The sequence below is a fragment of the Chiloscyllium plagiosum genome, chromosome 26 (genome assembly GCF_004010195.1).
Source record: "Chiloscyllium plagiosum isolate BGI_BamShark_2017 chromosome 26, ASM401019v2, whole genome shotgun sequence".
Classification (NCBI taxonomy): domain Eukaryota; kingdom Metazoa; phylum Chordata; class Chondrichthyes; order Orectolobiformes; family Hemiscylliidae; genus Chiloscyllium; species Chiloscyllium plagiosum.
In genome coordinates this window covers 51,442,288-51,468,417 of record NC_057735.1, presented here as the reverse complement: position 1 = coordinate 51,468,417, position 26,130 = coordinate 51,442,288, and positions in this window count along the sequence as shown.

The window sequence follows — 26,130 nt, the reverse complement described above, 5'->3', positions numbered from 1 at the left end:
GGGGAAACGCAGTTATGATGCGATTAGGCAAGATTTGACATGCATAAGATGGGGAAGGGAACTGCAGGGGATGTGCCAATTGAAATGTTGAGCTTATTCAAAGAACAGCTACTGCCTGACCTTGATAGGTATGCACATGTCAGGCAAGGAGGAAATGATCGAGCGAGTGAGCCGTAATTTAATAAAGAAGTTGAACTTTTTGTCAAGAGGGAGAAGAAGCTTTATGTTAAGATGAGATGTCAAGGCTCAGTGAAGGCGCTGGAAAGTTACAATTTTACAAGGAAAGAGCCAACGAGAGAGCTAAAAGGAGCCAGGAGGGGGTATGAAAAGTCTTTTCAGGTCGGATCAATGAAAACATTAAAGCTTTCTGTATGTATGTCAGGAAAAAAAGATGACTGGAGAAAGATTCTGGTCAATCAAGGACGTTGTTCATGGAGATTTAGGAGATGGAGAAACGCTAAAAGACGAATTTTCATCAACGTTCACACGAGAAAAAAATGTTGATAGGAGAATGCTGAAATACAGGCTACTAGACGAGACGAGATTGACGTTCGCAAGGAGGACTTTTTAGCAATGCTGAAAGTGTGCAAATAGATATGTCCCCTGGTTCGGATTGGATTTCTCCATGGATACTGTGAGAAGCCAGGCTTTGCGGAGACTTTGGTTTTGATGTTTTTGTCATCATTGTCTAAAAGTATAGGGCTAGAATATTGGAGGATAACAAACGTTGTCCATTTGTTCAAGAAGGAGAGTAGGGACAACTCTGGTATTTACAGATCAGGGCGCATTATTTCGGTTGGTGTAAAGTATTGGGGAAGGTTAATAGTGTAGGACTTATAATCATCTGGAGAGGAATAAGTTGATGTGGGATAACAAACACGGTTTTGTGAAAGGTAGGTTTTGTCGCACAAACCTTGTTGAGTTCTTTGAGAAATTGACCAAACAGGTGGATGAGGGTAAAGCTGTTGATGTGCTGCATGTGGTTTTCAGTAAGGCGTTTGATAAGTTTCCCCACAGTAAGCTATTTCACAAAATATGGCTGCAAGAGATTGAGTGTGATTTAGAGCTTTGGATCCGAAGTTAGCCAACTTCGGATCCAAAGAAGTTGAAAGAAGGAAGTGGGTGGTAATTGATGGGAAATGTTCATCCAGACTTTCAGATGGTTGTGATGTAACACAGGGATCTCTTTGGGGGCCACTGCTGCATGTCATTATTATAAATGACCTTGATGAGCGCGTCGAATGATGAGTTTGTAAATTTGCTAATGGCATTAAGGTAGCTGGAGTTGTGAATCACGCTGAAGGATGTTGCAGGTAACAGCGGTACATGGATAAGCTGTGGAGCTGGGCTGAAATGGTGTGTAATTCAGAAAGATGTGAGGTGCTACACTTTGGAAGGAACACGATTCTTGGCAGTAGATGAGCAGAGAGAGCTCCGTGTTCATGTACATGACACCTGAAAGATGTCACATGGGTTGATCAGCAAACGGTGAGTTAGCTTTAATTGGTAGACAGAATAAATTTCAAAGCCACGAGGTCATGTGCCACTGTACAAAACTCTGGTGCAACTGCATTTGGAGAATTGCGTACAGTTTTAGTCACAACATTAAAAGAAAGATGTGGAAACTTTGGAAGAGTATCAGAGGAAATTTACTACGTTTTTGCCTCGAAGGCAGATCTGATTAAGAAACTTTGATCGACATAAGGCTATTTTCATTCGAGAAATGAAGGTTGAGATGTGACTTAATTGAAACACAAAAAATAATCAGAGGATTAGACAGAGTGGACAGTAAGAGCATCTTTTTTTTCCTCAGATGGTGATGACTAGCACGAGAGGACATAGATCTAAATTGAGGTTTAATGGATGTAGAACAGATGTCATAGGTAGTGCGTTGCTTAGAATGTATTAGGGGCTTGGAAAGCAATGCCTGCAACAGCAGTAGGCGGGACAACTTCGAGGGCACGTAAATGATCATTGGTTAGACATATGCATGGAAATGGAATCGTGTTAGATAGATGATATTCAAATTGGTTCCATAGGTCGGGGCAGTATAGAGCGCTGTCATATTCTATGTTCTGTTATCTCAGCTGAGACAACGTCGGAGTCCAGCATGGTGAGCTGTGAAGAGACTGCTCATGTTCTTCTCAGTAAACTGTTCTATCTGCCCAGGTTACGGTCTATTTCAAATCTTTGCCAGTATATTCAGACTGTACTTGTTCTGGATAACTGCCTCGCGTGGGGGAATGTGTGCCCATGCTGTGAGTGACAGCAAAATGGACTTACACCAATTTCTGTTCCTGTGTATCTCCATTGTATGCGAAATGGGCAACGTGTGGGTGGGAATGCAGATTGAAGGTGTGCGTGTGCGCGTGCCTGTATGTGTGTGTGTGTGTGTATGTGTGTGTGCGTGTGTGTGTGTGAATGAATCTCTGGGTGTAGGTGGGTTCATTTGTGGCACCAGAACAACCCTGAGAAGGCCCAAACACACACAGACACAACCATGAGAAGGCCCAGACCCTCAGAGATACAACCATGAGACGGTCTAAACTCACAATGACGCAACCCTGAGAAATGCTGGACCAACACTGAGAATGCAGGGACTCACAGAGACACAACCCCTGAGAAGGCCGGTATCCACAGAGATACAATAATGAGAAGGTCTGCATGCACAGAGAAACACACTGAGAGACGAATCACTGTAAAGGCCAGAACTGACAGAGATACAGCCCTGAAAGGCCCAGTACCAGAGAGAGAAGACCCTGTGAAGGCCTGAACCAACAGAGACACAACTCTGAGAAGGTGCGCACACGCATTGATATAACTGTGAGAAGGCACGGATCCACAGAAACAGAACCCTGAGATGGCCTGGACCCACAGTGACGCAGCCCTGAGAAGGATCGGACCTACAGAGAAGAACCCTGGATAGGTCCAGACACAGAGCCATAAAACCTTGGGAAGGCCTGAACCGACACTCAAAGATCCCTGAGAATGCCTGGATCCACAGAGACACAGCCTTGAGAAGGTCCAGACTCAAAGACACAAAACTCTTTCAAGGTAAAGACCCACTGAAACAGAACCTTGAAAATGTTCAGGCGTAAAGAGACAATACCCTGTGAACAACCCTGAGAAGGCCCACAGTGACCAGAGCCCACTCAAAAACCTCCTCAAGTTGCAGAATTGCATCACAGGCTCTCCAGTACAGAACGTGTGATGGAAACCGAAAAGGATATGGGGAAAACGCGCTGTCCTGCAGATCATAGTGGAGCAAAATGGTTCCACATCCCCTCTCCTGGCAATGTCAGATCGCTCTTGCTGGGAGACAACCCAAGGGAAGCGATGGGCCTGGAGAATGTCCCTGGCCATGCATTCAGATCCTTTGTGAAGCCACTGGTTGCGGAATTCACCAACATTTTCAAGTTCTCCTTTCTTCATCCAGGGTCCCCAACGGCTTACAGACCACCAAAATCCCCATAACCGAGAAAGCACATGCAATGTCCCTTAATCCCAAGTGATTCGAGAGGTTGATCGTGTCCCATATCCAGCCTGCCTCGATTCCTAACAACTGTGCTACTGATACATCAGGTTCACAGCGGGTGCTATATCCCTCGCCCGGCACTCATCTCTGGAGCATGTCAACAACAAGGATACTGATATCTGACTCCCGCTCATTGGCTATAGCTACAACTTCATCACCACTATCCCCTCCAGAATGATTTGAAAACTATGTGACCTTAGTCTTGGCTCTGCCCTCTGTAAATGAAGTGTCAGCTTCCAAACCCACAGACCGCAATCAGTGAAGGTGGCAACTGCACCACCAGCACAATAATACTCGAAACTAAATCTCCCAAATGATGCGTTCTCAGCCCCTACTGTATTTCCTCTACACCCTGTACACCCGCGACTCTGTTGCCAAATTCCAAACAAACAACATCTGAAAATTGCTGACAATATCTTCAGAGTACGATGGCTATTTAATAACAATGAGTCAAAATGCAGAAGGGGCACATGGCTTTTGGTTACGTGTTGCAATGAAAACAATCTCTCCCTCAGTTTTGGTAAAACTAAAGAACTGACTCCAGAAGAGAAGGGAGAAGGTCACACACCCAAATAAATCAAGGGATCTGTGGTTGAGTGTCGCCATCGTCTTAACAGACCACAGGGGCTGCTCTCTCATTAGAGAAAAGGTGATTTAACCTAAAGACCACCAGACCTCAGGCAAGGGAGATGTTGAGAAGGAGAGTCCTTCATGGCAACCTCAAACTGGTGATGAGAATTGAAACAATGCAGCCAAATGCAGCCAAATGAGCTGAATCAATTCCCTTTAAAGGCTGGAGAGCATGGAGTTCCTCGGAGTGATGATAACCGACAATCTGTGCAGGACTTCCCGCAAAAATGCAATAGTCAACAAAGTGCAATATTACATCGTCTTCCTCAGACATAATTGAAAGTATGCTCTCCGTATGCATATTGGCCTGGTAAGACAACTGGTCTGCCTCGGACCATAAGAAACTATATAAAGTTGTGTACACAGTCCATACCGTAACGGAGGCCAAACTCCCATATATGGTGTCCGTTTACACGGCTCTCTGCTGCAGAAAGGCTGTGAACAAAATCAAGACGTATTTTTTTCGTCAGGCAGAGAGATGCAGAAGCCTGAACACATAACGTAACAGAAGGTTATGAGAGAAGTAAGAGAGAGAGAAAAAGGATGAGAGATGGTAGAAAGGGGGAGAGAAATTTCTTGGATGAGAAAGAAAGAGATAAGAAATGGAGGGAGAAAGGGAGAGAGAGAAGAGAGAGAAAGAGAGAGAAGTTTTAACTTGAGAATTTGCGACTTGGTCAGCAAAGTCAAGATAACATGTTCGAATTTAAAAGAGAAAATAGTGATAAATACAAATATTTCAAAACGTTCCCACATTTTCATGAGAAAGATGTAGAAAGGTTTTTCTCGTTGAAAATTTAGCTGGGCAGATGGAGTGGTCCAAAGACTTATGGATAATGTTAGTTCAGACTAAATTATTAGGTGGCGATGGTGAGGTATTAGTCATATTGTCAGATGAGGTGTCAAGCGATTATGAAGAGGTTAAGCAGGAAATTTTTAGTGCTTCTGAATTGATACCAGAAGCATATCGACCGTGGTTCAGGAGCACAAAGAAGGAACCAGGTCAGACTTATGTTGAGTTCGAAAGAATTAAACAATCAATTTGATCGATGGGCATGTACTTTGAAACTAAATAGGAAACTTGAGGCTTTAAGGTAGATTATTCTGCTGGAGGATTTTAAAAACTCAGTTCCAGAGATGGCAAGAATTCGCGAAGAGGAACAGAAAGATCAGGAAATGAGAAGGGCAATAGATTTAGCAGATGAGTACTTCTTGGTGCATAAGACACGCTTCTGGCCAGAATTTAGTCCTGTAAGGGATAGAAGTTGGAAGAAGGGGTGATGCTACAATACTAAACCAACAATCGAGTGCACTGGTAAGATGTTACAACAGGATAAAAAAGAAACCGAAGAGAGATGGAAAGGAAGTGAAAGGCCTCAGGTGTTTCCACTGGGGTAATGTGGGACACGTAAAGACAAACTGCTGGTCATTGAAGAAAGGCCCTGTGGGAAAAGATGTGGTAAAAGGAGAGAAGCCAGTGGCATCAGTGAAGGTAGCAGATGAGACCCAAGAAGAGCCAAGGATCTGCAGAAGACTGCACAACCTAGGCAGTGGCTGGGTATGGAGTTAGAACCAATCTCTGCAAAGAATTCACCTCTGTGAGAAACGTTTACTCAGAACGAACAGGGGGAGAATGAAAACAAGTTATAATGTTGAGAGACACAGTATCTAACCAGTCGCTGATAGGAAGGGATGAGCGAGTATGTACTCTTTATGATGAGTTACCGGAGAGTGTGGCAATTTGTGGGATAGATGGACAGAAATTAAGCGGTTTCCTATGTTGGATTGCAAACCGAAGACTGGGGAAGTTACAATGGTAGTGATTGACACAGTGTCAGTTCTAGGAATTCAGTTTGTTCTTGGGAATTGTTTGGCAGCATCCAAGGTGGGAGTGAAACCTCTTGATATGCAGAAGCCCAAGGAAAACCAAGAAACTGACGAGTTAAAACTGAAAAATTATGGTAATTTCCCAGACTGTAACCAGATTCCGCTGATCACTTCCTGATCTTTCTGTTCCTCTTCGCGAATTCTTGCCATCTCTGGAACTGAGTTTTTAAAATCCTCCAGCAGAATAATCTACCTTATAGCCTCAAATTTCCTATTTAGTTTCAAAGTACACGCCCATCGATCAAATTGATTGTTTAATTCTTTTGAACTCAACATAAGTCTGACCTGGTTCCTTCTTTGTGCTTCTGAACCACGGTCTATATGCTTCTGGTATCAATTCAGAAGCACTAAAAATTTCCTGCTTAACCTCTTCATAAGTCATAGCACAAAGAGAAAAATAAAGAGAAACATGAAGAAGTCGAAGTACAGTTCGCAGATATCCTGTTTGACGTAATGATGCAGGAAATACCTGAACAGGCAGAGTGTTGACCGAAGTGTTTAGTTCTGAAAGGCTAAGAGACTGGCAAAGCAAGACAAAACGATGAAAGTCGTATATAGCGTGTACTCTTAAACATTGGCAGTCAATATTATCTGAAAGATGGATTGCTCAGATGGAAACAGCGGCCACGGCAGGAATGCAGAGGAGAAATGGGCTGCAATGCAACAGATTGTGTTTCTGGTAGCATACAGAGAGGAGATATTACGGGTAGCACATGAATTACCTGCAGATAGTCGCCACTGTCTCAAAGATTCAGACTAAGGTACAAAAATATTTTTATTGGCCTGCAATGCACAAGGAGGTGGTTAAACTTTGCCGTACGTGTTAGACATTCCAAATCATAGGTAATCCACAGGCGATAATGAAACCAACATCGTTGTTGCCAATTCTCTGAGAATCGAAAGTTTTCCGAAGGTGTAACGTGTTAGTGCGGTGACCTGTGATAGGAGATCCCTTGGTGGTCCCTATTAATTGGGGAAAATGTTGAGTCAGGTGAACTCGTTCGTAAAGATGCCAGGTGGAAAGGAAAGGTCTTGGAACGTCATGTAAACATGTTGAAGCCCTATTATGCTAGCTAAAAATAACTGGCTAAACAGGTGTTAGTTGCTGCCATTCAGAGTGAGGAATCAAATCCAGATGGTATTGATTTTGAGGTGCCTAAAAATAGATTAAAAGTGAAGAAGTCCTTGAGGAATGGAATAGATTAGCGAGCTCTCTGTATCAGGCGTATTGAACGGAGTTGAAAGATTTGTTAATGCAGTACGAAAGCATACATAAGAATCAGATGGGAGGACTAGTATTATTGTACATAAAGTAGACGTAGGAAATACTGCTCCGACGAAACAACACCCCTATTGGATTAATCCTCTCAAAGCCAGACAGGTCCAGATGGACAAAGCTTGGGAGGAGATTTGTAGCTCGGGTGCTCGTTGTTGTGGTTCTGTTCGCCGAGCTGGGAATTTGTGTTGCAGATGCTTCGTCCCCTTTCTAGGTGACATCCTCACTGCTTGGGAGCCTCCTTTTAGATTAGATTACTTTACAGTGTGGAGTGCAAACTCCACACAGTCAGTCACCTGAGGCGGGAATTGAACCCGGGTCTCTGGCGCTGCGAGGCAGTAGTTCTAACCACTGTGCCACCGTGCCGCTCCTATGAAGCTACACAAATCCTAAGTATAAAATCTGCTGAATATTCAGTCCCCAATGTTGTTTTACCTGTCCCCATTTCTCTCCAAGGCCATTAAATCGTGTCTACTAATCTGAATGTATACTTTGAATTTCTCAGAATCTTTGCGAATGTTAAACATATTCAGAGAAAGAGCCTTTCATTCAGCTTTTTATGACATTATTCATTGATCTATTATCACCTTTATTCCTCATTTTGATCGGTCAGAAAATAGTCTGACACCGTCCTACTCACAGAATAAGACGGGATGTGTTCCATGTTTCATGTCCCACCTGCAAGGCAGTCACACCAGTTCTGCTGGCACTTTGGCAGACATCTTTGAGAAGAAAGTGAGGTCTGCAGATGCTGGAGATCAGAGCTGGAAATGTGTTGCTGGAAAAGCGCAGCAGGTCAGGCAGCATCCAGGGAACAGGAGAATCGACGTTTCGGGCATAAGTTCCTGAAGTAGGGCTTATGCCCGAAACTTTGGTAGACAGTCAGGTAAGCAAGTCCCAGAGGCTGGAGCGGGAAGGCGAGTCCTGGACGGAATTTCTGGAATTGAGGCTGAAGCGGGGCGGTGAGTCCCGGGGAGGGATCCCAGATGAGAGTTTGGTGCAGTGAGTTGAATTCCAGAGAGGAGTCCCGGACCAGAGGCTGGCGCAGGGAAGAAAGGCCTCGAACTTTGTAGCTCTTTGTGGTCTGGAAACTGGCCCCCATGACAATTTGGAGACTCGGCCTTGTGCCATTTGGAGACTGTGTCCAGTCCGCTCTGGAGACAGGGACCTATGCAATCTGGAGACTCGTGCAGATGGGGTCCGGAGACTGAGCCTGATGGAGTCTGGAGCCTTGAACCGATACGGTCTGAGGACTCACTCCGTGACGTCTGGAAACTGTACCCTGTCTGATCTGGAGACTCGGCCCCATGTGATTTGGAAACTCAGTGCTGGCATAGACTGGTTTGAAATGATTGCAAATCGAATCAATTCCTTCTCTTCTTGTTATTCATATGCTGGACTTTCATTTCTTATTCTCTCACTTTTCTCCCAAATGCTTCAGAAACCTTGTTTCACTTCCTTATACCTAAGATGGTACCATAACCGAGGACATTACAAACCTTTCACTACATTTATTAGAGTATATGTGACAATAAAGCTAATTCAATTAAAAGTAAATATTAAAAATCACGCGACACCAATACTGGGACAATATGCTTATTTGTATGAATAAGCTTTTGGAGCATTTCTCCTTCGTCAGGTAGTTGAAGGAGTAGGTTCATACAGCACAGAAAAGATAGTAGAAAAGTGTGGTGCTGGTAAAACTCAACATGTCAAGCACCATCCACGGAGAAGGATGTTTTGAGCATGTGCTTTTCATCAGGAATGAGGGGGTGCCCAAGGGAGCTGAGACACAAATGCCAAAAGGTGTGGCTGAGGAGAAAGTAGCTGTGAATGCAATACGTAGATGAAGGCTTGAGAGGATAGATTGGTGGGGAGGATGGAGCAGATAGCAATTCCAAACTAAATTCCATCCCAGATGAAATCCTTTTTTTGAGGACAGCAGTTTAAGCTCCCAAGTGGTCAATGACGGACTCCGGTGCATCTCCTCCACTTCCCGCATCTCCAGCCTTGAACACCATCCCTCCAGTCAGAATAAGGACAGAAACCTTCTGTCCTCACCTTCACCAACTCCCACAAACAACCTCCGGATACATCGCATCATCCGCTGCCATTTACCCCACATACAAACCGACACCACCACCAGTGAGATACTTCCCTGCCCATCCTGATCTGCATTTCACAGAGACCGTTCCCTCCGCAACTCCCTTGTTAGGTACTCTCCCCTCACCAACCAACCTTTCACTCCTGGTACCTTCCCTTGTCATCACACGAGATGCAAAATATGTGGCCACTCTCCTCCTCGCCTCTCTCCAAGGCTACAATGCAACCTTCCACATTTGACAGAGATTTACCTGTAGCTCCACACACTTCATCTCCTGCGTCCCTTGCTCTCATTGTTGTCTCCTCTACATTGGGGAGACCGAACACCAACTTGCAAACCGTTTCAAGGAAACATTTCTGGGAGAACACATCAAACAATCCAACCGCACTGTGGCCAAACAATTCAACTCTCCCTTCCACTCTGTCAAGGGCATGCCAGTCCTGTGCCTCCTTCAATGACAGACACTGGCATTCCGACATCTGGAGGAAGATCGCCTCACCTTCCGCCTTGGAGCCTTTCAACAAGACGGGATCAATGCCGATTTCACCAGCTTCCTCCTCCAAACCTTATCCCAGATCTAATCCTCCAACTCGGCACTATCCTCTGAGTCTGTCCTATCTGTCCATCTTCCTTCCCACCTATCCACTCCACCAGATAAGTGTGTCTGTCTGTGTATGTGTGCATGTGTGTGCATGTGTGAGTGCGTGTGTGTCTGGCTGTGTGTATGTTTGTGTATCTGTGTGTGTGTTGGCGGCAGTGGATGTGAAAATCACTTTTTGAGAGAGCACACACATGGGGGAAATCAGTTAAAATCAGAACAACGCGGAGAGGATTGGGTAATCGATTGAGAAAGTTTGAAGAACGTTTCATGGACAGGTGTGATGCTGTACTTAAGAATATTAAAATAAAGGCCTTGAGAGAGCGAACAACAATATAAGTCAACTCACTGAAATAATGGGATATTGGTCTGAATTTTAGATGTAAGTATCGACTCAGATCTGAAGCTGTGAGTGTCAGCATTAGATTATTGTCATCATTAACACTGTACTTCATAGTTGAAGGTTCAAATAGCAGATGAGCCAGTGAAGTATATCTAGGCATGGTGTCCGGAATGAGCACATGACCAAAGGGTTCACAACAGTTGTTATTCGTCTGTTTTAGCTGCAGATATTGGCGAAGGATGGGATAGAGTCAGAGGAAAGAAATGGATTGTGTAACAGGAACAAGAGACAACTATCTCACTGTTCCCAATATTTAAATGACAAAGGCAGTGTTACAATGAATCTTGTTTCACATCTGAAACTGAATAGGTCAACATAAAGATCCGCAAAGCACACTGCCAGAAGCAGAGGGAGAGAGAGAATGATCAAGCTCACTGATGCAGTCAATAGTGGTTATTGGAGTGAACAGCTGAGTTCAGAGTTTCTACAGTAGCAAAAATAACAGAAAGGAGAGTAATGTAAACGAAAAGAAGAAGAATGTAGTAACACATAGCTAAGAAAGATAATAAATGAATAGCGATACTTACCAGGGACACCAACAATTGCTAGGATAGGATAATAGAAATATTGAATAACGTAAAGTGCATATCGGATCCGCAATGATTTTGACAACCAGTCATATGTGGAAAGAGCTGAAACATAATAAGATAAACTTCTGTCGATTGTTGTACCATTCCAGTCGATTGCTCTCAGATTCTCATCCATTGTTGTAACATTACAGTCCATTGTTCTCAACTTCTCATCCATTGTTGTAACATTGCAGTCCACTGTTTTCAAATGCCGATCCATTGTTGGAACGTTGAAGGCGAATGTAATTAGATTCTGATTCAATGTTAGAACATTACTGACAAATGTTCTCTGATTCTGATCTCTCTTCCCTTTCTCTCTGGAGCTGCTGATCCCTGTTCGTGCTAAGGGTAATGGTCTGGTTCATCCTGTTGTATGACACATTGAAGGGAGACCATTTATCATTGAAAAATGGAAATCCTCCACGGGGATAATTTGAATCCATGGAGATTGACATTATTCACAGTTACTGAAAAAAGAAATTATTTAACCCCTTCCTTACATCCCTTTTCATATTACAACAGAAGGAAAAGTTTGCCTCAGCTGGATGGAAAAGACGAGTTTGACTGCGGGAGAGACCATAAAATGTTCAATCTTTTAAATCATCTTTCCTTGGATGTGGGAGTAGTACGAGAATACTCAAGGGTTCTTTATGTCTCAATCTCTTCAGACAACGATATAGGGATAAAATAACAGACCAGCTGTATAAAATAACTGGTGAGAAATTTCTGAAGACCATAAAACAGGATATCAATATTTATTGTCTGTTGACTTTTCATAATGTCGCTCCTTTTCAAAGCGCCCTGGTATCAAACCCGTTCATAACGCTGTGACATCATTCTGAGCATTGAGCTGCTCAGTAAGAGAAGGAAGAAATTCTTCTATATGTGCCAGTTACAGTGAAATAGGAGAAGGCCTTTCAAACCAAACTAGCCTATTACCATTTCAACAAATGTAAGGACGGAATGTTGACACTTTTTGCACATGGAATCATTCAAAACATAGGGAAGTATTACTGCATCTGTGGCATATGTTACCGAGAGGACACCTGGAGTACATATTTTTTTGCTTGTGATTTTGTAACTTAGAATGGAGGGATCTCCATGAAATGCAATTTACCGCCTGTTCATAATTCATGGGTTGCTGTGACATTTAACGTCTTGGGCTTGTTACAGGGGAATAGGAGGAGGTAATTCAGCCTCTCTAGTCTGTCACAGAGAGACAGGTGGGGGCCATTCAGCCTCTGAAGTCTGTTAAACAGGGACAAGCAAAGCCATTCAGCCTCTCGAGTCTGACAGAGGAACAAGACTAGGTCATCAGCCAGTCAAACCTGATTCAGAGAGACTGGAGCAGACTATTCAGCCTTTCAAGCCAATGCAGAAGGAGGAAGAATGCCATTCAGACTCTCGACTCCTTGACACAGGGACAGGAGGAGACTATTCAGCTTGTCGAGCCTGTACAGAGGGACAGGAGGAGACAAAGCAACATCTTGATACAGCGTGATAGCGGACGTCATTCAACCTCCCAGATCTGTTACAGAGAGACAAAAAGCGATTGTTTAGCTTCTTAAGAGTGTTATGATGGACAAGAGGAGGCCTTATAGCCTCTTACATCTGTTACATAGTAGGACGAGGAGAACATTCAGCCTCTGAAGCCTGTTACAAAGAAAAAGGAGAGGTCATTCAGTCTCTCGAGCCTGTTACACATTCAGCTTCTGTCATGTGCCATATGAAAGCACAACCTGTCAGCCAACTTGTTTAATTACTTGGAGTAAAAATGAACACAAATATATCACCCAAGATTTGACGCTGTTTTACAGAAACAGAAAGACTTTCAATCAATACGAGTAGTAATGAATGGGAAGAGGCCAATTCAGTCCCTCAATTCCATTCCACATCAGGAACAGGAGAGCAAACTGCTAGTGGGGCCTGTCACTCAGAAGGAGGAGGAGGACTCATTCCCCACCAGTGTGGTACACTTGTAGAGAAGGAGAATTGGTTTGTTACACATAGAAACGTATGATTAATTTGCCTCAGCAGTGTTGCAGTATTGCTCCACTATTCAGTAAGATAATTGCTTATCTGATTGTGGATCCTCGTTCACTCTCTGCAGTTTCTGTTCCATGAGTTGGTCATGTTGCAGATCCACATGTTGTAACTACAGTCAACATGAACCATCCAGAATGGGTCACCACAGCCTCTGATCTCCCTGAATATCCACAACAGCTTGAAACACAGTCTCCATGAAACTATTCCCACCATTTTTATTAACTCTGCAATAGCAGAATTATGGTGGACGTGACTCAACTGCAAGTTAAAATGATGAATGGAATTAATAACATTTGGGCGGGCTGACTCACATTCATGCCACGTGATCAGCAGAGAGTGGCAAACACAGGTGTTCAGTGGACGGGCAGAGAACAATTTAAAAAAGCATGTCCCAAATCTGGAGCATAAGGCAGGACTCCTGGAATTCAATGAAAATGCAAGCTACTCCTTGGTCGGATGCGATTTATCTCGAATTCTCTGAGAAGCCAGGGAGGAGATTGCAGAGCCTTTGATGATTTTTATATCATCATTGTCAACAGGAGTCGTGTCAGAAGACCGGAGGATCGAAAATGTTGTTCCTCAGTTTAAGAAGTGAAGTCCGGACGAATCTTGTAAATATAGACCAATGAGCTTTACTTCGGTTGTGGGTAAGATGTTGAAAAACGTGAGAAGAGATAGGATTGATAATCATCTGGAAATTAATAATTTGATTAGTGATAGTCAACACGGTTTTGTGAAGAGTTAGGTCTTGTCTCACTAGCCTTATTGAGTTCTTCCAGAAAGTGAGAAAACAGGTGGATGAAGATTAGGCAGTTGAGGTGGTGTACATGACCTACAGTAAGGCGTTTAATAAGGATATACACGGCTATTGTACAAAACACGAGGTTTCGGGATTGAACGTGATTTAGCGGTTTGGATCAGAGGTTGGCTAGATGAAAGAAGACAGAATGTGGTGGTTGATGGGAAATGTTCATCTTTGAGTTCAGTTATCAGTGGTGTGCGGCAAGGATCTGTTTTGGGGACACTGCTGTTCGTAATTTTTATCAATGATCTGTAGGTGGACATAGAAGGATGTGTTAATAACTTTGCAGATGACATTATGGTCGGCAGAGTTGTGGATAGTGCCAAAGGACGTTGTTGGTTCCAGGAGGACAGAGTTAAAGTGTAGGGTTGGACTGGGAACTGCCAAATTGAGTTTAATGCGGAAAGGTTTGAGGTAATTCACTTCGGAAGGAATAACAGGAATGCAGAGTACTGGGCTCATGGTAAGGTTCTTGTCAGTATAGATGAACAGAGAGATTTCGGTGTCCAGGTGCATAAATCCCTGAAAGTTGCCTCTCAAGTTAATAGGATGTTAAGAAGGCATATGATGTATTGACGTTTATTGGTAGGATTTTGGGTTTCTGAGCCACGAGGTCGTGTTTCAGCTGTGCAATTCATTGACAAAGCCGCACCAGAAGAATTGCATACAGTTCTGGTCATTGCATTATTGGAAAGATGTGGAAGCTGTGGATAGAGTTCAGAGATGTATTAGAATGAGCCTTGTATGGAAGGAAGACCTTTTGAAGAAAGGCTGTGGGACCTGAGGCTGTTTTCGTTGGAGAGAAAAAGCGTGAGAGGTGACTAAATGGAGACGTAAACGATAATCAGAGGGTTAGATAGCGACAGCCTTTTTCCTCGAATAGTGAAGGATAACACAAGAGGACTGAGCTATAGATTGGGGGATAATAGATTTAGAAAAGATGTAACGGGTAGCTTATTTACTCAGCAAGTAATCATGGAACGGCCTGCCAACAGCAGTAGCAGTCTCGCTGACGTTCAGGGCATGTAAATGGCCATTGGACATACATATGAATAATAATGGAATGGTTTATGTTAGATGGACAACAGATTAATTTCACAGGTAGATGCAATACTGAGGGTCGAAGGGCCCGGGCTGCGCTGTTATGTTCTATGTTCTATATTCAATAATTGTTCTATAATGTGTCAAGCCAGGCCATAAAGGTTACTGTCAGCATCGCTAGGGTTTTAGTGCTTAGGATTCAGAGTTGACATCGCTCAGACATGGTTACAATTCCCAGTCAGACTGTAAATATTTATTTTTGATGTGTGCATAATCTGAATGAAAATGAAATCCTGGTTACTAACAGAACACAAACGTCGAATTTCCATCTCGAAAAACAACAGCAGCAGTTACAGGGGAAAGGTATCACTGCAAGTTCCCCTCTAAGCCACACAACATTCGGAATTGAATATATCTCGCCAACCCTTCAGTGTCACTCCTTCTGAATCCTTAAATTCTCTCCCAATAGGTTAATGAGTGTACCTCTGTGTCAAAGAGTCCAACGTTTCCATTTTTGGAGTACTTAGGGATGGGCAATAAATCCGTTTTCAGTGATTGATGTCTGTATTCCAGAAATCTGTTCATAAATGCTACCGTTTTCAATCGTCAGTCGATCAGGGAAAAGGTCAACGGTTGAGTGGGGCAATGAAATCAAAGTAAAAGACAATGATGAATGGGATGCAGGAGGCAGGAAGTGTGTGTGGAGTTGATGGTGCAAAGCTCAATGTTGGTACGAATGGCTCAACGTTTAATGCCCACTGTTTACACCGACTCACACACCACGCATGGACAATTCACGACAATGACCCCATTCCTCTTAGTGTGAGGTTCCCTCTGTGTCTACGAACACGTTTAATTGGCCCGAGAGCATGATCACATCCCCTTTATCCCGCTGGTTTGACAGGTGAAAATATCAGTTTGAAACTAATGCACGAGGAGATTGTATTGTCTCTGCATTTTCAGTGGAAACTGTTCAGTTGTGAACTGTCCTTATTTTACAAAAGCGGAAGTTAGCTAAACAACATTGAAATAGAAAAACACTGAGCTTCTGAGATTGTGTGGTTAAGGAAATGAGCATGTCGGTGGGCAGAAAGTGCACACTCGGTGGCTCCATGTTTCAGTTGGCGAAAACACCTGGCGAGTGAACAGTGTATTTTCGTTTCAAATTTCAGCTGTGTCTTTTTGTTTACTTAAAGACCCCGCCACTGGATGCAACTTTTCTTCCCAAATCCTTGGATCTGGAAAAAAGGAAAAGACGAGTGGAAAACGGCCAACGTGAAATTGTATACAACAAGAGTAAAGCTGGCAAGTACAGATTCATTTGCCTAACAATCAGTGTTGGGCAAAGTTTGGATTCAGCTGGAAATGTGTTGCTGGAAAAGCGCAGCAGGTCAGGCAGCATCCAGGGAACAGGAGAATCGACGTTTCGGGCATAAGCCCTTATTCCTGAAGAAGGGCTTATGCCCGAAACGTCGATTCTCCTGTTCCCTGGATGCTGCCTGACCTGCTGCGCTTTTCCAGCAACACATTTCCAGCTCTGATCTCCAGCATCTGCAGACCTCACTTTCTCCTCAAAGTTTGGAATCAATCATTCAAAAATTAATAGCAGCACATTTGAAAAAGTCATATTCTTATCAAGTAGGGACAGCAATGATGGGAACATGTATCTGACTAATTTATGAATTTCACTTGGAAATCTTGACCAGTGTGGACAGAGGGTGTCTCATGTTTGCAATTCCAGTATGTGTTTCACATGGCACTTCACAAAAAGTTTAAGATAGAACAGCTCCTAATATTCGTACTATTATATTGACAATCGTCCATCACTACGCAAAAGTGAGGACTGCAGATTCTGAAAACCAGAGTTTAGATCAGAGTGGTGCTGGAAAAGCACAGCAGGACAGGCAGCTTCGGAGGAGCAGAAAAATAGACGTTTCTGGCAAAAGTCCTTCATCAGGAATAGAGGCAGGAAGAGCGGACAGGTGGGAAGGATCATTGGCAGGTAGGGCAGGTCATGAGGACAGTGCTGAGCTGGAAGGTTGGAACCGATGTAAGGTGGGGGGAGGGGAAATGAGGAAACTGATGAAGTCCACATTGATGTCATGGGGTTGAAGCGTTCCAAGGTGGAAGATGAGGCGGTCTTCCTCCAGGCGTCAGATGGTGAGGGAGTGGTGGTGGAGGAGGCCCAGGTCCAGCATATCCTCGGCAACCTGGGAGGGGGATTTGAAATGTTGGGCCACGGGGCGGTGGGATTATTGGTGCGGGTGTCCCGGAGATGTTCTCTGAAGCGCCCAGTCTCCCCAATGTAAAGGAGACTGCACCAGGAGCAATGGATATAATAAATGACATTGGTAAATGTGCAGGTGAAACTTTGATGGATGTGCAAGGTTCCTTTGGGGCCTTGGATGATGTTGAGGGAGGAGGTGTGGGCACAGGTTTTGCAATTACTGCGGTGGCCGGACAGGGTTCCAGGACGGGAGTGTGGTTTGTTGGGGGCGTGGACCTGACCAGGTAGACACGGAGGGAACGGTCTTTGAGGAAATTTGAAAGGGGTGGGGAGGGAAATATATCACTGGTGGTGGGGTCCGTTTGGAGGTGGCTGAAATGTCAGCAGACGATATGGTTAATGCCAAGGTTGGTAGGATGGAAAGTGAGGACCAGGGGTGTTCTGTCCTCGTTATGGTTGGAGGGTGGGATTTGAGGATGTAGGTGCGGTATGTTGATGAGATGCATTGGAGGGCATCTTTAACCACGTGAGAAGGGAAATTGCGATCTCTAAAGGAGGAGGCAATCTTGTGTGTTCTGTGGTGGAACTGGTCCTCCTGGGGGCAGATATGTCCGAAGTGGAGGAATTGGGAATACGGGATGGCATTTCTGCAGGATGTGGGGTGGGAAGAGGTGTAATGCAGTTAGCTGTTGGAGTCATTGGGTTTGTAAAAAATTGTCAATGTCAAGTCGGTCGTCATTAATGGAGATGGAGAGGTCCAGGAAAGGGAGGGAGGTATCAGAGATGATCCAGGTGAATTTAAGGTCGGGGTGGAATGTGTTGGTGAAGTTGATGAACTGCTCAGCCTCCTGGTGGGAGTATGAGGTGGTGCCAATGCAGTCATCAATGTAGCAGAGGAAGAGGTGGGGCGTGGTGCTGTTGTAAGTATAGAAGATGAACTGTTCTACATAGCCGACAAAGAGACAGGCATAGCTGGGGCCCATACGGGTGCCGTGGCTATCCCTTTGGACTGGAGGAAGTGGGAGGATTCGAAGGAGAAATTGTTAAGGGTGAGAACCAGTTCAGCCAAACGAATGAAAGTGTCAATGGAAGGGTACTGTTGGGGACGTCAGGAGAAGAAGAAACTGAGGGCTTGGAGGCCCTGGTCATGGCGGATGGAGGTGTAGAGGGATTGGATGCTCATAAAGATGAGGCTTTGGGTGCTGGGGAAATGGAAGACTTAGAGCAGGTGGAGGGCGTGGGTGGTGTGTCGAACGTATGTGGGGAGTTCCTGGACTAGCGGGAATAGGAGAGTATCGAGGTAGGTGGAGATGAGTTCGGTGGGACAGGAACAGTTTGAGATAATGCGTCAGCTGGGGTGGTCAGGCTTGTGGATCTTGGGAAGGAGGTAGAATTAGGCGTTACTGGTTCCTGGACTAAGACTTTGGAAGCTGTGGGTAGGCGATCTCCTGAGATGTTGAGGTTCTGTGTGCTCTGGGAGATGATGGTTTGGTGATGGAGGGTGGGGTCATGGTCGAGGGGGATGTAGGAGGAGGTGTCTGGCTTCAGCGATGTAGAGGTCAGTGTGCCAGAATGCAACTGCACCCACTTTATCTGCTGGTATGATGCTGAAATTGGGATTACAGCAGAGGGAGTGGAGTGCTGCGCGTTGTAAGGGTAAGAAGTTGGAGTGGGGGAGGGTATAGACAGTTTGAGGTGGTTAATCTCTCGGCGGCAGTTGGAAATGAAGAGTCGAGGGCGGCTAAGAGGGAGTGCTCTTAACTCATCGAATCTGTCAGGCTGTTTCAGAGTGCTGTGTTTCAGGAAAGAGCAACGTTGATGTAGTACCATGACCAATAATTAATATAATCCAAAATCTTAGGAGTAGATGAATATGCAATCTGTTTCCAGTCATGCATGATGTTTCATTTTTGATGTAAAAGCACAGTTATTGTGACAGAGCTGCTGTTTTGTATTTGCCATGATGAGGAATTCCTGGTCGATTTAACAGTTCATATGTGAAGAATAAACTTTCGTTCCTGACCAGGAATCGAATCCAGGCCACAGCAGTGAGAACACTGAATCCTAATTATCAGACCACCAGGGAAGACAGGATTTGCGATTCCTGATTAAAGGCTTTTGTCGGAACGTCGATTTTCCTGCCTTACTTACTGTGCTTTTCCAGCACATCTCTAAGGGTGAAGATTTGTGTCTTTTCCTAATGTCATAAGTTCAGAAATTATTGGTTTCAAATTGTTTTGCAGTGGAGATAGCTTTTCCTCCAATATGATGGAGTCACGCCGTTTTTAATGTGTGGAAAGAACATCGTATCAATGCCAATTATCAAAGAAAATTTATTCTCATGACAATTTCCAGCACTTGGACCATAGCGCTGACATTTCAAGTGTTCATTTAAATAATTCTTCAATTTCTTGACGGTACCACTGGGGGCAAGCAACTCCTTCAGCCAATGACAGGAAATACTGCAGTTCACTGTAATGTGGACTCTTCATTTTCCTCCTTGATGAAAATTCCATAATGACGAATGCTTTTTCCGAGCCTTTTCTTACTTTCTCGACTATGTGGCTTAGCGTTAGGTTTTGATCTATAATGTCCCTTGACACGTTTCATTTCATAATCTATAGATTAGGGAAATATCATTGGCTCTGGAGGAGAGAAGAAGAAAGGGTCAAAATTGACGTTTGTGACGTTAAAGGTGTGGTCACACGCCGTCGTGGATCTGAATCTCATTTTCATCCACAGATGGAAATTTATAAATACATCACCTGAGAATGACAGAGGTCTTAGGAATGATCAATCTCCTGTTTCATAATTGTTTCATATTTAATTTCAGATTTCCTGAATGGCGATGATGTATGGGAAATAAAACAATAAAGGCTACTGAAAGCAGTTTTATAAATACCTGGACATTAGATAATTATTTCTGCAGGGACCAGGTTCAAAACAAAAATGGTCAGGCACAGAATTAGTAATATTTGAAACCACTCTGGCAGACGAATCCACCTCACTAGTCAATCATGTTTCAAGATTGCATAGCGCAGCAAAGTGCTTCAGACAAAACGACAGACTAGTTACAGCAAAGACAGGAATTTTTCGGCCTCTCCCCTGTCCATATTATTCCCCATTTGTTTGTCCATCACTCTGCAGTTGATAATGCTTTACCTCCCAATATAGAACATTGCTCTTGTCATCCTGTTCTTTTCCATTCAAACACTTAGTGGGCGGCACGGTGGCACAGTGGTTCGTCCTGCTGCCTCACAGCGCCAGAGACCCGGGTTCAGTTCCCGCCTCAGGCGACTGACTGTGTGGAGTTTGCACATTCTCCCCGTGTCTGCGTGGGTTTTCTCCCGCGATCCAAAAATGTGCAAGTTAGGTAAACTGGCCGTGCTAAATTGCCCATAGTGCTAGGTGTAGGGGAATGTGTTTGGGTGGGTTGCGTTTTGGTGGATCGGTGTTGACTTGTTGGGCCGAAGGGCCTGTTTCCACGCTGTAAGTAGTCTAAAAAAAAACTTCAGTCGGAGAAATAGGAATACAGAAACGGAACAACGAAAAGATTTCGTAATCAAATGTAAGTTTGCCACCTACTATTGAAGTGACCAGGCATGCAAAACTCCTCAAAGTCTACAGTGATACTCAAAAGCACAATCGCTGATTTATAAGACCAGTTAACTTAAAAGGAGAACATTAAACAACAACTATTCAGGACTCTAAGCCATCCTTTCTGTTAACCACTTATTATTTGCCTTCAATTCTAAAGCAATACACTGTTCAATAAAATGGCATCAACTTAATTTGAAATCCATACATTGTCTTTAGTCTTCAGTGTCTATCTTCTTCCTGGTTGAGTCTCCTTTGTTTATCTTATTTGTTTTAACTGTGAATATGTTTCATATGATAAAGTACCTTTGATATAGAGTGTTTCCCAATTTCTTAGATTTGGGTTGCTGGCAGTCACTCTGTCCAATTTTTAAAATGCCTGTCTTTTTATATTCCCAAAATTGGATCTTTACATTGGTGCAATTTTGGCAAAGCAAAACATTCTAATTAAATTAGGTATCAGTATCTTGGGGCATAATTTAAAATGATTGGTTAAATTCGAATTGTTGTGAAAGCAGTCAGCAAAACCCAGTTACCATTTCACAACAAAGTTTACATGCTTTCAATTTCCAGTTCACTTTGAGACTGTTGCCCAGTCGCCACAGGTACTCGTCAGAGCTCAGTTCATAGCAGCATTCATCCTCTCTTCAAGGTACAGTGCACACGTTCAGCATCATAACATAACCTAAAGTAACGTCCAGAACTGTACCCATTGAAAAACTGTCCCATACAAAATAAACTGCAATCTAATAGACTGCTGGATCACTTGTGTAACATCAGCAAAGGGAAATTATGTAATAAGATGGAGGGAGTGCCGAGGGAATTATGTGGAAAAGAATGGAGGACATAATAACGAGTCAGACATGGTCCGGTGTGAAGTAAACAAAGGTCTAGCGAATTGTAATGCAAGTACATTTGACCCAGTCTATCAGAATCTGGGGCAAAAGTAGTTTTTGTACTCTGTTCAGTCTAGTGCCAATCACTGTGAGTCAGAGAGCTCATGGCTCACTGGAGAGTCAACCCGCTTTAGTCCCGAGATAGAACAACTGTTCAATTGATTTATAAACTGGAGGTCGACAGGATAATAGGGCACTGCAAAAATGTTCTTTATACTCTGAACAGTTCGATTGTTTCTGCAGAATAAACTCAGACTGTGAGTCTGGTTGTAGGCTGGCCCAGAAATAAAAATGCTTGTTCCAAAAGCTGTCAAATGAACAGTTTAAAGTCATCATATGTCTTTCTCTGTTCATATTTGAAGACAGAGGCTGAGTGACAGTATCTCCTGGTCCCAGATCTGGAAAACAGATTCAGGAGGTACGATATCAACGCGGTGGCGAGTGCAAATTCAATTTCAAATTATATGCGACCAACTAGAAAAAAAAGGAAGGTGTTGAATCCACAATTAACAGTTATTATTGATCTTGACACAACCCAGACTCGAACAGCATCATTTTTCAGGTCTGTATGGAATGTGGATATTTGAATACACTGATGAGCACAAATTATCGGGAAGTGGTGGTCCAGGCAATGGGGACATGTTGGAAACTTGATTGGAGCATATCAATGAGGTGATGTAGAAACTGGATAGATGGGAGCAAAACAGCCTCTCCCATTGCAGGTAACAACCTGCTCTTCAGAAATAAGATACTTTCAGTGTGGTTGTCTGTTGCACAGCTGAGCTATAGTCCTCCAGTCTGCGTCACTGCAGACCCCTCAGTCACCTTCCACTTCATCAGGAGTTGTGGAACAAGGGCTGGACCATGTCCAAAGGGACACCATGTACAACACTATAGATAAGGTGCAAGGGAGAGGCAATAATGTAACCAACGCCTCCGTCATCCTGATGGCCACTTTTACGTGTGGCTGCATCAAGTGTACATAGACTGCCAGTACGCAAACACTCAGTGTCATGACATAGTGAGTTTCAATCTCGCTCCAGTATTACGAAGGATGGGACTGATCTCGACACGGCACACTGCTCAAAGTAATTGGACAGATCTCTGTAACCTGTCCTTCATGGAAAGAAAATGTGAGAGAAAAATACCTTTGACCACAAGTCCATAAGGTAGTGCTCAAAGAACTCGCATCCTCGAGTCCCTTTTGGAATATGAAAGGAAGATCTTGTCAGAGTATTCCCTGAACAGACTGTGAAAGTAATTTGGCAGAACGTCTCATCACTAGACATTCCCAACAATCACTAAGACATCGCACTCCCTGTGAGATTCTTGATGTGCACTCACTCAGTCTGCATCGCTACACACTACCTCGAAGCATCTTTGCAGGCTGGGATTCAGACGGTTAGATGTCTCCTGATGAAATGTCCCTTTGTAAAAGAAGTTCAGAGCAATGTGCAATCTCTTTTGTCAAGGTTTGTTGAGTCCAGCTCCAAAATACAGGACTTTGTGTTCTGAGGAGGAGTTGCCGGCATGCATACTTAGATAAACATTGATTGAACCTGGAAGACTGCAGACTTGGTGAAGCATTTGTTCGGCCCAAAACCTTTTGGTCTTCCAGTGCAGAGAGTTGATCTTGACCGAGTGCTCTACAGTAGGCCATTTTGAAGGTACAAGGCTACATGCAGAAGGAATCACGAAGCTGCTGCCAAGGCATCAGGCTAAAAAAGACCACCAACCCCAGTCTAAATATTTCTGTCAAAGTAAGATGGTGATCCCTTCAGTTATCAGAACATCGCTATGCCTCACACACATGGACCTAAAATGTTGCATAATTAACAGATGTGTTTAGTTTTGTTGTAACGATACAAAATTCAAACCCCAATGCTGCGTTTTTTCTGAATAGGCAGTGCATGTACAGATGTGAACTGCCTTAGTAACTGTGTTCATGTAATGTTTCTTTCTGAATTAAGTATAGTTTTGTTCTTATTAGTTCAAAATCTGATACGTCATTAATCTGGGGGACATGCATGAAATGGATTTTTGGAACAGTGAGATGGAATGTGGCTTTGCTCCATCCACTTAGCACAGTCTCTGGGAATGATTAGATTACAGATTAGATTAGATTACTTACAGTGTGGAAACAGGCCCTTCGGCCCAACAAGTCCACACCGACCCGCCGAAGCGCAACCCACCCTACCTTTACCCCTTTAACCTAACACTACGGGCAATTCAGCATGGCCAATTCACCTGACCCGGGATTTTTGGAACAGTGAGATGGAATGTGGCTTTGCTCCATCCACTTAGCACAGTCTCTGGGAATGGCGCACCTTGTGAAAACAACCTAAGAACAACTTCATTTAATGGCAATCGCATACGCGTGCACTTCAAAAGTGCTTACTCAGCTTCACGTCTGTATGTAAGTTAAACCCTAGCATTTCCGAAAAAGCATGCAAATGGCTTGCTCCTTTCTCAATCCAAATCCCCCTGCTCTAAATGTATTCGTTCCAAGGTCATTTGCCAGCTCCCCCTTCCCCTCTGTGCATTCAACACTTGCAGCTCCTTCCCCACAAGCACTGTCCACGAATATCAACACATGGCATGAAAAGTTAAACAAAAAGGAAAAAAAACAAAACTGCCCGTCACCTTACCCTAATTGCGAAAGGCATTTCAGAAGAAACGGAGAAGATGAAGCTATGAAGTTATTCAGTGCTTTTGATTTTGTTTATGACGTGGCTGATTTCGAGAACACTGGAGTCTACAAAAAGTTTGACTACTTAGGTCACATCTTTTCACTTGAGTGCAAGATCTATTGGAATTAATTGATGCATATGTGACTGATCGTACAAAATAATGCAAAAAACTGTGAGTTTCAGCAAATCACTGATTTACTGGTGTGGCAAACAATTAGTTGTGCTGTAACCAATGACCACGTCCGAGCTTTATAACTCAGCACATCAGTGCTCACATTAGCCATTTTGGTACAGTATGTGTTGATTTATGTCTTGAATGCGAACTGATTTGTCCAAGGCGTGGCAAAAAATATAATATGTCCACATATCTCAGGCGAGATCAATATCGCATCAATCGTAATGCATTCCTACGTAAAGAAAATACATGCTACTTCGAGACAACTGACACAACTTTCATTTTGCAGTAAAGAAAAGTTACCATTGAAACGTCCACAACAAAGATGCAAATCAATCCATACTGACTTTTTTTTTACATTCTGAAATGAATATTGTGCAATTGAAGCTACAAGCTACAAGCTTATGGAGCGGAGGAAGGGGAGAAAAGGGCCTGATGTAAAAAAAGGGGAAAAAATGTGAGATCATGCAGTTAGAACAGTAATGGGATGTTATGTGAAGTTGTCAGAGATGTGAATGTAGAATTACAACACGTGTCGTTCTATAAATAGGAATATGGTCAATGCAGTAACAAAATGACTGATTGAGTTACCTAAGTGGAGGAAGAACCCTTTATATTCTTCCTAGAGGACCCTCCAATCACACAGCATCAACGTGGACTTCACCAGTTTCTTCATCTACCCTTCCCAAACAACACCTCGGAACTCATATAGAACATAGAACATAGAAAAGTACAGCACAGAACAGGCCTTTTAGCCCACGATGTTGTGCCGAGGTTTAATTCTAATGTAAAATATAATAACTTAACGTCCTCACCCCTTAGCTCACTGCTATCCATGTGCTTGTCTAGCAGTCGCTTAAATGTCTATAATGACTCTGCTTCCACCATTTCAGTTGGCAACGCATTCCATGCATTCACAACTCTCTGTGTAAAGAACCTACCTCTAACGTCTCCTCTATACCTTTCTCCTAATATCTTAAAACTATGACCGCCTCGTACCAGTCAATCCTGCCCGGGGGAAAGTCTCTGGCTATTGACTCTACCTATTACTCTCATTATCTTGTATACCTCAATCAGGTCCCCTGTCTTCCTCCTTCTCTCCAGAGATAAAAGTCCGAGCTTATTCAATCTTTCCTCATAAGGCAAACCCTCAGTACAGGTAGCATCCTGGTAAACGTTCCTTGCATCTTCTCCAAAGCCTCTGTATCTTTCCTATTGTAGTACGAACAGAAATGGAAACAATATTACAAGTGTGGTCTCACCAGGGACTTGTACATCAGTAGCAAATTCTTGTGGCTCTTAAACTTGATCCCCCTGTTAACGAAAGCCAAAACACCATATCCTTTATTAACAAGCGTAAGCACTTGGGTGGCAACTTTGAGGGATCTATGCACATGCTCACCAAGATCCATCTGTTCCTCCACACTGCCAAGAATCCTGTCTTCAGTCCTATCTTCAACATTCGAGTTCGACATTCCAAAATGCATCACTTCGTATTTAGAACATAGAACATAGAACAATACAGCACAGAACAGGCCCTTCGGCCCACGATGTTGTGCTGAACATTTGTCCTAGCTTAAGCACCCATCCATGTACCTATCCAATTGCCATTTAAAGTTCGCCAATGATTCTGACTCTGCCACTCCCATGCCCCCAC